Source organism: Chiloscyllium punctatum, chromosome 18, assembly GCF_047496795.1.
Source record: "Chiloscyllium punctatum isolate Juve2018m chromosome 18, sChiPun1.3, whole genome shotgun sequence".
Lineage (NCBI taxonomy): Eukaryota > Metazoa > Chordata > Chondrichthyes > Orectolobiformes > Hemiscylliidae > Chiloscyllium > Chiloscyllium punctatum.
In genome coordinates, this window is record NC_092756.1 from 412,010 (window position 1) to 423,858 (window position 11,849).

General features: G+C 43.7%; 1 long non-coding RNA gene across 1 annotated transcript in view; it reads left to right on the top strand.

The window, feature by feature from the left end:
- LOC140488918 (uncharacterized) overlaps window positions 1-11,196 on the top strand; it is a 55,557-nt gene extending 44,361 nt beyond the window's left edge. Inside the window, exon 4 of the long non-coding RNA XR_011963049.1 lies at window positions 11,090-11,196. This is a non-coding gene — a long non-coding RNA (uncharacterized lncRNA). The remainder of the gene's footprint in view (window positions 1-11,089) is intronic.
- Window positions 11,197-11,849: the final 653 nt, after the last annotated feature.

The following is an 11,849-nucleotide window of genomic DNA, read 5'->3' on the forward strand; positions in this document are numbered from 1 at the left end:
TCTGGTGATATTACTCAGTCTCTCTCCATGTGATATCCCTCACTGTGAGGGTCTAATTGTTGCCTCTGTCAGACCTTTCACTCTTGAAGCTACTCAAGATCCTGAGCCAACAGGATTTTCCATTCCAGACAGACGAGGCAACACAGGCCAGGGATGGAGACTGTGACTTTCCAGATCTCTGCTGGACTCAGTGGTACTATACATGGGTTATCCTCACTGGATCACTCTAATTTCCCATTCTGTCCTTTGCTCTGTCTTAGGCAGGTAATCAGGATCTTCCTAAATCCTGTCTCATCCATCACCTCATTGAAGAGCCTTGCTAAGCCAGAGAGAGATGGAGAGGGAGGTCTGGAACCTTCAGTAAATCCTGCAATCTGTAAGATCATTCACTGTAAACAGCTCAGCGAGGAGTAAAGTGACCTTCTGTATTAAGACCCAGAAGACAGGACACAGACACAGAGCTGGGCAAAGGAACAGTAACATTCTAGGCTGCATTCCCACCATCTTGTGAAGATAGTGTTTTCCCCTCTGCTGTACCGGTCCTCACTGAGACAGCACAGGTGATAGCATGCATCACTCCTGGCCCATGCTGTATTAGTGATTTCTGTAATATCCTCCAGTCCCGATAATCCTTCCTCTGTTTGGAAGCTCCTCCAGTCCACACAATGCTCTCTGTCTCTGTCAGGTTCTCCAATCACTAACACCCTAATCCCTAAATTTCTCCAGTAGATAGTAAATTCCTTCAGATCTGTAAGACCCGACAGTCCTGTCTATCCCTGTAAGCTCCTCCTACCAATACTACCCTCCATGTCAATGTAATTGCCTTTAACCTCTACATCCGTCCCCATCTGTGCAAACTCCTTCAGCTCCTCCAACTCTTCCTTATCCGTGAAAAATTATTCAGTCCATTGAGCTGTCCCGATCTGTGTAATCCCTTCCAGACTTAAAATACCTCCCTGTCTTTGAAACTATGTCAGGCTCCTCCCTGAGAATCTCACTACATGTGTAATCTCCCAAGGACCTCCTGACCTTAGGAACCTTCTCCACCTGTTAACATCCTCCATGGCTGTGGATACCATCCAGTTCTACCGTCCCTATCATGGAATGTAGTCTCTACAATCCTAATAATGATGATAATCTCTTCCTCTCTAAAACACACTCAATCTCTGTAAACTCTGCTGGTCCCTACTACCCTCCCTGTTAATGTAATCTCCTTCAATCACTACAAATCTTTATACCTTTAACATCCTCCCTTTATGAGGACACTATTTATTCCCGTTCCTTTCATGAGCTGCCGTAATTCCCACGGTGACTCTCACCATGTCCCATCCCGACATCCCACCATTTCTCTGAAAAGTCCTCCTTATTCTTAAACCCCCCTCTCTGTCACCTGTTCCAGTCTCCACGTCTCTCCCTATCTCTGCAGAAACTCTACAGTCAAAGCTGCTCCAATAATCTGAAATCCTCCTGATCTTTCTAACCCCCTTTAGTTGTGAAGCTCTCTCCAACTCTGTAACATACTATACTACACTGTTGAAAGCCCTCCTTATCTTTGTATGCTCTTCCCATCCAACAACGGTCCCAGTCTTTATAACATTGTCTTGCATCTTGAAAGCTCCTGATTGCTGAATCCTCTTCAGGCACTGCAATTTCTCTATTTCTGTTACTTTCCCCTGCTCTGAGAGCCCTCCCTGTCTGTATGATTCACTGCAAACTCTGCAGCCGTCCGTATCTCTAACAATCAACTACCTCCACAAACCTCCTGACATCTTTTGCTGGTTCCTGTCCCTTCAGCACCTTCTATAACTGCAAATTCCTATTTGCCAAGCTTACTCCAGTTCCTGCAATGTCTGACAGCATAGAGAGGCCACCCTCTCTCTAATCTGCAAATCTCTCTCTAATCCGTTAACATCTGCAGCCACCACTACTGTCCGTACCTTTCTTCGCTCCTCCAGTCCCACGAAGCTTCCCATTCTTGCATTCACTAACGCCTGTGCATCTCATTACTGTCCTAAAAATGTTCCTGTCTCTGTGAACTGCTCCATACCCTCCACTATCTCCATAAACGTCTGCAGCCCCTGAAGCCCGATCCCTCTGTGTAACCTCTTCCTGATATCACCCCCAATCTTTGGAGCTCCTTTATTCTTCCCTGGTTGGATAATCGCTTGATGTGTAATTTCCCGTTCTTAGCACCAACCCCAAACTTTGTGACTCTCCAGTTCCTAACAGACACACTTTCAATGCCAGCTCATCCAGTCTCTACACCCATGTGTAACCTCCTTATCCGTCTCCAATTCTTAGGACTTAATGTATTTAAATTATCCCCCCCCCCCCCCCCGCCAACTAACCCGTCTGACCACAGGAACCTCTTTCAGTTTGTGCAACCCTCCCCATCTCTGTAACTGTCTCCGACCCAGAAACCCGGCATTCTCCATTGCCTTCCTAATTTTGTAGCCTCCAGAACCTAGAAGCCTTCTTACATCTATGAACGTCTTCAGTCACTACAACCTTCCATATCTCTGTTAGTATATACTCAACTCTTCTCCCTGAAACATCCCATGTCTGTGCTGCTCAGTCTGCCTGCCTCTCTCTTCATCCATTCCTTTATCTATCTCCAGAATCTAATTCAACTCCTGCTGTCTCTGTAAATTCTTCCAATGCCCAAACCCCTTTGTCCCACTGACATTCTTGACTAGATGTAACTCTGTTTAACTCTAACATCCTTGAGCCCCTGTAAGCCTCCCTATCTCTGCAACCTCTACCCATCCGTTCAAACCCCCACTACTGAGAAATGACTCCCTGTATTTGCCATAAGGCAGATGGAATGACAGTGAACAGATATGATGGACCCGTCATTCCAGAAATGTAGATGCAGAAAGACCATCGCTGGGAAAGTTTATTGAGATCTCGGCAGGATAGGCAAAAATCCACCAAGTTGTGAAGAAAGGATGAGGTTAATGCATTAATGAGATAGCCAAGTGGAACTGAAGATCAAAATTTGAAGTCTATTTCAGTGGAGCTGAGAAACCGCAAGCAGCAGCAACCATTAGCAGGAATTCCTTTATAGACACCAACCAGTGATGGTAATGTCAATATGGTTACAGTCAGGACACTGAATGTACTTGTCGCAAGGGCAGTACAGTAACCGTGTGACAGTGGTCTCCATCTCGACTGGATAACTAATGAGCATCAGGGCTGTAACGGATGGATTCCTGGATTGTATAAGAGATGGTTTTCCATAACGTCATAACAAGGAGCCATCAACAAAACTGTCTATTGTAGTTCAAATGCTGTGTAACAATAAATATCTAATAATCGCATTATAAAGGAGTTTTGTGAGCAGAGACTCATAATGTTATCATGTAGATACTGTGTTTTAGTTAAAACCATGAGATGCAGTAGCAGAATTTAGGCCATTTGGCCCATTGAGTATGCTGTGCCCTTCAATCAGATCATGGCTGACCTGATGATCTTCAATGCTACTTTCCTGCCCATTCCACAATACCCTTGTTTTCCTGATTAATTAAAATCTGATCATCTCTGCTGTAAATATTCTTAATAACCCAACCTCGACTTCCTCCTGCAGTCACGAGTCCCCACAGAGTCCCTACCCTCTGAGTGAAGACATTCCTCCTTCTCTCCATCTTAAATGGGTGAGCCCTTGCTGGGATTTTCTGCTCCTGGTAACAGATTCTCACACAATTGAAATAATTATTGCAGATGAAATGAAAATTGGTGGAGTTGGGGTTAATGAGGAACGACATTTGAGGTTGTAGGAGGTTAAAGATCAGTCAGAAAGATGTGCAGAGAAATGACAAATGGAGTTTAATCTGGACAAGTGTGAGATGATGTCAAAGTCAAGAAGAAAGTTAGGATACTGAGGGACATTGATATACAGAAGGACCTTGGTGCAAGTCAGTAACTCCCTGAAAATGGCAACAGAATTGCTTCAGATTGGAAAGAAAGCAAAGGGAACACTGGCCTTCATCGGTCACAACGTTGGGTGTAGTGGCTTGCATCTGATGTTGTAATTGTATAAAACTTCTGTTTGGCCGCATTTAGAGTACTGTGTGCAGTTATCATCTCCACACAATAGGAAGGATGTGGAGGCTTTGGAGAGGGTACAAAAGGGGTTTATCAGCACGTTACCTGTGTTACGTTTTTAAGGGTGTGTTAAATGTTAAGAGGAAATTAAACAAAGTTGAATTGCTTTGTCGAGTATCAGAGGCCGACAGGCAACCAGGTACAGGAATATAACGTTCGGACAGGAATAGATAATGTGGATAGTCAGAATCTATTTTCCCATGTGTAAGTTTCAAATACTAGAGCGCAGAGATTTAAGGTGAGAAAGAGAGAGTTTAAATGAGGCGTGTGAGGCAAGTTCTTTTTCACAGAGAGTGGAAGTTGCCAAGCGAGGTCGGAGAAACAGAAATGTGAGTAAAATTTTGAAGTGGCGTTTAGACAGAAACATGAACGGGCAGAGAATAGAGGGACATGGACCATGTACATACAGATGAGATGAGTTGAGAATGATATCAAGGTGGGCTGAAGGGCCTATTGCTGCACTGTTCTATTTTCTAACTTCCCAGCATTTAACCGATCAAAGTACTTCAGAATCTTGCATGTTTCATTCAGTTTCTCTCTCAGTTTTCTCAACTTCAATGGGTTCATTCTCATTCTACTCAATCTCTTCTTCTTATAAACTCCCTCCATTTCCAACATCAGCCGAGTGGACCTTCTCTGGCCTGCCTCTGATACAACGATATCTTTCCTTCGGGCACACACACTGTTCATAATATTCTAGGTGTAGTCTGATTTGTACCTTGCATCGTTTTAGTAAGACCTTCCTATATTTATCTCCAGTCCCTTTGTAATAAATGGCAGCATTTGATTTGCATTCTCTCTTACTTGATGATCCTGTAAGCTACTTTTTTTCAGATTGAGAAACAAGAACTCTCACAACCCTTTATGTTTCCAGTCTAAAAACAAATACTGTTAGCCTAACTGTAAGTCAAGAGCATTCTGAAATGAGTAAGAAACGACATATCAATAAAAAAACTGAACTCTTAGAAACACATTTTATAAAAGTGAATTTGTTTTTGAGCCTGTTGGATTCATTTGTTGGTGTGAATATAAATGGCAGAATAGATAAGGGTGTGGTGGGCGGGGGGGCGGTGTTGGTACGGAGGGTATGGTTTATTTGAATTTTCAGAAGACTTTGTACAAGTTTCAATAAGGGCTAAAGAATAACTTGGTAGAGATTACGACCCCTTAAAGATCAATAAGGTCGCCTCTGTGTGGAACCAGAGGAGATGGGTGAGATCTTAAACAAATAAAAAAGTCTTATCAGTATTTACTCTGGAGAAAGACATGGAAGCTCGGGAACTTTGGGAAATAATTTGCGATGTCTTGGAAAGAATCCTAAACAGAGAAGAGAAAGTGTTGGAATCTCAAAACAAATAAAGGTAGATCAATTCTCAGTAGCTATTTAGGTCGATCCAAGAATCTTGGGGGAGGCTAGGTAAGAAATTGCTGTGTCCCTTACAGAGATATTTATATTATCATCAGACACAGTGAGGTGTCGGAAGACTAGAGGGCAGCTAATGTTGTTCCATCGCTTAAGGACTGCAGGGAAAATCCAGGAAATTACAGCCCTGTGAGCCCAGTGATGGGGAAGTTGTTGGAGGAGATTCTGAGAGAAAGGAGCTACATATATTTGGTCAGGCAAGGGCTGCTTAGAGATAGTCAGCATGGCGTTGTGAGTGGGAAACCGTGTTTGACAAACCGGATTGACTCTTCTAGGGGGTGGCCAAGAGAGAGATGAAGGCAGAGCAGTCAATGTTGTCCACATGGACTTCAGCAACGCATTTGACAACGTTCCAAGATATGTGGAACATCTAGTCAAGAGAAAGAAGGAAGCTTACATAAGGTTGAGGACGCTAGGATCGTTAGCTCTCTATAGGGTTATATGGGTGCAGCACGGTGGCTCAGTGGTTAAAACGGCTGCCTTATAGATCCAGGGACCCGATTTCGATTCCAGTCCCGGTCGACTTTCTGTGAGGAGTGTACACGTTCTCCCCATGTCTGCCTGGGGTTGGTCCAGGTGATCCAGTTTCCACCCACTGTCCAAAGATGTGTCGATTAGGTGACTCAGCCATAGTAAATTACCCATAGTGTTCAGGGATGTGCAGGAACGACACATTAGTCAGGGTAAGTGGAGAGTAATAGGGCGGGGGAATGGTTTTGGGTGGGATGTTCTTCAGCGGGTCTGTATGGAGTTGTTGGGCCATATGGCCTGTTTCCACACTCTGGGAACTCATTGAAGGTAGCCAGGAAGGAACTGAAGAATGGACTGAGGACAGCTAAAATGGGACATGAAAAAGCTTAGTTGGGAAGGATTAAGGAAGACCATAAGGCATTCTCCACTTATGTGAGGAACAAGAGGGTGGTCAGAGTGAGGGTAGGGCAGGTCAGGGATAGTGGAGGAAACATGCGCCTGGAGTCACAGGAGGTAGGGGAGTTCCTTAATGCATACTGTGCTTCAGTGTTCACTACTGAGAGGGACATTTTCATTTGTGAGGACTGCATGAAAAGGACTGATATATGTGAACAGGTTGATGTTAAGGAGGAGGATGTGCTGAGAATTGTGTGAAACATAAAGATAGCTAACTCCATTGGACCAGATGGGATATGCCCAAAGTTACTAAATGAAGCGAGGGAATGGATTGCTGTGCCTTTGGCGATGACCATTGCACCCTTACTGTTCACCGGAATCGTACCAGATGATTGGAGGGTGGCAAATGTTACTGCCTTGTTCAAGAAAGGGAATAGGGATAATCCTGGGAATTACAGACCTCACTTTCTTATGTCTGTGGTATGCAGATTATTAGAGAGGACTCTGAGAGAGCGGATTTATGACTCCGTAGAAAACCATAGTTTGACTAGAGATAGTCAGCATGGCTTTGTAAGGGACAGATCTCTTCTTCAAAAATCTTATTGAACTCATCAAAATGTGACAAAACACCTTTATGGCTCATTCAGAAAGTACAGAGGCATGGGATACAGGATACCTGTCTGTCTGGATACAGAATTCCTGGCTTATAGAAGACAGAGGGTGGTAATAGATGGAAAGCATTCAGTCTGGAGCTCGGTGACCAGTGGTGTTCTGCAGGAATCGGTTGCAGGACCTCTGCTGTTTGTGATTTTTTTTAATATAAATGATTTGGATGTGGTTGTGGAAGATGGGTTAGTAATTTTGCCAATGACATGGAGGTTGGTGGAGGGGTGGATAGTGTGGAGGTCTGTTGTAGGTTGCAGCAGGATATTGTCAGGATGCGGAGCTGGGCTGAGAAGCGGCAGATGGAGTTCAATCTGAAAAAGTCTGAAATAATTCATTTTGGAAGGTTGAACTTGAATGCAGAATATAGGGTTCAAGGCAGAATACATGGTAGTGTTGTGGAACAGAGCGATATTGGTTCCACATCCATCGATCCCTCAAAGTTGCCACCCAAGCTGATAGGGTTGTTATGAAGGAATATGTTGTGTTGGCTTTCAATTGCTGGGGGATTGAGTTTTAAAGCAGTGAAGTTATTCTGCAGCTCTATAGTGTCTGGGTTCGAACCCACTTGGAATATTGTGTTCAGTTCTGGTCCCCTCATTACAGGAAGGCACTGGAAGCTTAGGGAGGCTAAATTGGAGGTTTACCAGGATGCTGCCTATGGTTGAGGGCATATCTTATGAAGAAAGGTTGAGGGAGGTTCGGCTTTTCTCATTGGAGTGAAGAAGGGTGAGGGGCCAGTTGGTAGATGTGAACAAGATGATGAGACTCATAGATAGAGTGAATAGTGAGAGACTTCTTTATATCATGGCATACATGGCTATTCTGAGCGGCCATAGTTTTTAGGTGATTGGTGGATGGTTAAGGAGAGATTTCAGATGCAGGTTCTTTACACAAAGTGTGTGTTGGGGGTGTGTGGAATGCACTGCCAGCAGTGGTGGAATAGTCAGATACATTAGGGACATTTAATACACTCGTGAAAGGTATGTAGGTTAGTTTGATCTTGCTGTTGGATAAAAGGTTGGCATGGCATCATGGCCGAAGGGTCTTGTGCTGCACTGTTCTGTGTTCTGCCTTCCATATGGTAAACTGAGTAATAAACTCAGATCAATGTAAAAGCATACGGCATTCTGGAGGAGCTAGTGAACGGTTTACAAAATTGGCTTGATGGTAGGAGACAGAGGCTGATGGGAGATATGTTGTTTTTCTGACTGGAGGCATGTGACAAGCGATGCAGTGGGACCACTGTTGTTTGTCATTTGGATAAATGGTTTGGATGAGAATATTGGTTTCCTGGTAAGTAAGCTTCTTGGGTGACACTGACATTGGTGGTAAAGTGGACAGTGATGAAGGTTATCAATGATGCAACACTATGACCAGTACTGCTGGGATAGTGGGCTGAAAAATAGCAGATGGAGTTTAATTAGATAAATGTGAAGTGTTCCATTTTGGTGAAACAAACCAGGGTGGGACTTGTACAGTTAATGTTCAGGCCCTGGGTAGTGTTGTCAGTCAGAGACCCAGGGATGCAGGTTCACAGTTCTTTGAAAGTGGTGTCCAGGTAGACAGGCTGGTGAAGCAGGCGTTTGGAATGGTTACCTTCATTGGTTAGAACATTGAGAGTAGGAGTTGGGATGTCATGTTGTCTGAACAAGACATTGGTGAGGAAACATTTTTGATCAGTTAGGTAGAACTCATCTGGTTCAGTTACCTCCATTAGTGAAAACATCTGACATTCAAACCTGGTCTGGCCTACATGTGAATCCAGACCCACAGCAATGTAGCTGACTCTGATGTGCCCTCTGGGCAATTAGCAGTGGGGACAAAGAATACTGGTCCAATCAGTGACCCCCCACATCCCATGCATGAATAAATAAAATGCAGATGTCCCTCCCTACCTTTGCAATCTGCATCTGCAACAATCTGTACTGGCTTTGTAACACGGTTCAGGCTCTGACCACTCTCTGTAACACTCTCACCACCTCCACCTCTCCCTGTTCATATCGTGTCATTAAGCCCTGACAATGATTCTCCTTTCCACTGCCCTCCTCCTGCTAGCAGACCCTTCGCAATCCCTCGAATACTAACTGCTTAAACTCTCTCTCATTTCAGGATTTTAAGCACTTTGTGGTGATCTTATAAGCCTCGTAATCTAATATGATCCATTTTGTTCCTGAGTAGGGATGGGAGGTAATTTCTTGCTGAGGTTTTGTCTTTTGCAATGGAATTTCCTTTTGTTGAGTATTTTACACTGTTCCTTCAAATGTTTTCCGCTGTTCATTTATAGACACATGTTTCAGTCTGTTCTGCCTGTTTACCTTGGCCAGTTCTCCGCTCAAACCCGTGTAATTGGCTGTTTTTATTTCCAGTTGTAGCTTGTCCTTTCTGTAATTCCTTTAAACCTTTATATTTCTTTAAACTGCACTTTATCACAATTTCCCGGAGGATCTCCCCAGGTGATATTACTCATTCACAAAGTTTCATCACACAACATTCGCTCTGAGATAGTTATGTCCCGAGCCAGTTACATAATGTGTTATTCAAAGAAACACTGAAAATAAATCTACAATCTGCTCTTCGAATGTCACTCTGTCAGTATGATTGTCAAGATTATATGAATGTTGAAATTTCACTAAATTATCACAATACCTTCATTAAAACTTCCAATGAGTTCCTGTTTAATGCAGTGATGAACAATGAAATGATGTTTGATGGCTAAATCTCTCTGCTCCTTGTGTCCTTGGAAGAGAGTAGCCAGAATTTACATTCAGACTGACTTTACTTCATGATCTGAGGCCAAATGCTTTTTCGAGAAAGCCATTGTTATCCATTATTGTTAGCGTTACCCATTTTGCCTGAGTTTCTGCAAGTTTGTGAACTATTGAATATTTATTTTCCACCTTTAGTTCGCCCTGCAACCACGTACCTCTGGTTTTTAAATCTCTTTCACCTCTGTGTCACAAATCCATCCACCTTATTGAAGAGACTTTGTCCATTCCAAAACAAAACATAACTTACTCTTTCCTACAATTTCCTGTCACAAATCGATTCGCTGATATATAGTTTTAGTTAAACTCTGTCCCATCCTGTTCCTTTCTGCTTGTCTCCGGACACATTCCTATGCTGTTCTGATACGTCACCTTTTCTCTTTGGATTTGGAAATCTCCTTTCACCTGAACCCTGTCCCGGCATCCTCTCTGTCAGTTTAAAGCCCTGTCCATACATCTACCGACATTATTGGCCAGGACACTGGCCCCAGCTCAGTTCCAGTGGGACCATCAGAATGGTTATTTTTTAGAAATCAAGTATGGGATATGGATGTCTCTGGCTGACCAAACTTTCTTGTCCAGCCCTAACCTGCTTTTCAGCTAAGTAACTTGCTTGGCCATTTCACAGCGTAATTAAGAGGCAAACACTTTGCTGTGGGGATGTCATGCAGACCACGTGAGGATGGGCAGATGTCCTTCTTGAAAGGAGAAATGTTTGGATTTACTGTAGATCAGTAATGGTATTGATGGATTATCAATTGCTATATTTAAAATAATTTATTTCAAATTCCACCATTTCTGATGGTGGGGGTAAAACCTTCCTCCCCCGAACATTAGCTGAGGTTGTGAATACATGCTCGAGCAATAACACCACTAAGCCATCACTTCGCCTGCTCACAGGCTATTCATCCCTGAACACTGATACCAGTGCATCATGGAGCTAAACCTGTTTTTCCGTCATGATTTGTTTGATCCTGATACCTTCCTGCAATCTGGTGATGTCACTCAGTATCTCTCCATGTAGTATTTCTCATTGTGGGGGTACAATCTCTTCCTCTGCCAGCGCCCCTCGCTCTTGCAGCTACTCCAGATCCTGAGCAAACAGAATTCTCCACTCCAGAGAGACACAACAGCACAGGCCAAGAATGGAGACTGGGATTTCTCATATCTTTGTGGAACTCACTGCTATTCTCCATGTATAACCTTCACTGCATCAGTCTAATTTCACATCCTGTCTATTTCTCTGTCTCCTGTATGTAATCAGTAAGTTCCTGACTCAATAGACTTCCCAACTGTTGGGTGCCTCATCTATCACCTCATTGAAGATGGTTGTTTAGCCAGAGAGACAGAGGGCAGGGAGATCTGGAGCCTTCAATAAATCCTGCAGTGAGGTAAGATCACTCACAGTGCACAGAGAAGAGAGCAATGAGAGGGCTCCAAAGATCGGGTAACAAGACATGACATAGATACAATGCTGGAGGGGGAGCACAGTACAGACACACCCCAGGTCAATCACCACCCCTACTTTAAGTTTTGTTGCATTGAGATAGCATCGGGAGTGTCACAGTTATCAATCCAGGCTTGTGATGTCTTAGTGAACATCAGTATAACAGAGGGGAAATCAGGTTTCCCATGAGTATGTGGGAATGCTGCCTGGCATCTTTCTGGTCAGTGTTCCCCCTCCAACACTATACATAGACCATGTCTCGTGGACCAGTGTCTTCAATAATTTTTAACTCCTATAATAGTTCCTGTCCCTGTAACCGACTCCCTTCCCAATAGTCCCTCCAAATATTTGAAATATACTGCATTCTCGACTACCATCTCCATCGCTGTAACTTGCTTCAGTGCCTACAACATGCCTTACCTCAGTAGTCTCCTCCTCCAATAACTGGAGAAAGAGACACTTAGAACAGAAACGGTTCCTTCGATCCAACTAGTCCATGCTGATCACAGTTCCTGAACGAGTTGCATTTGCCTGCGTTTGGTCCCTATCCCATCAAACCTTCTCCTCTCCAAGTACC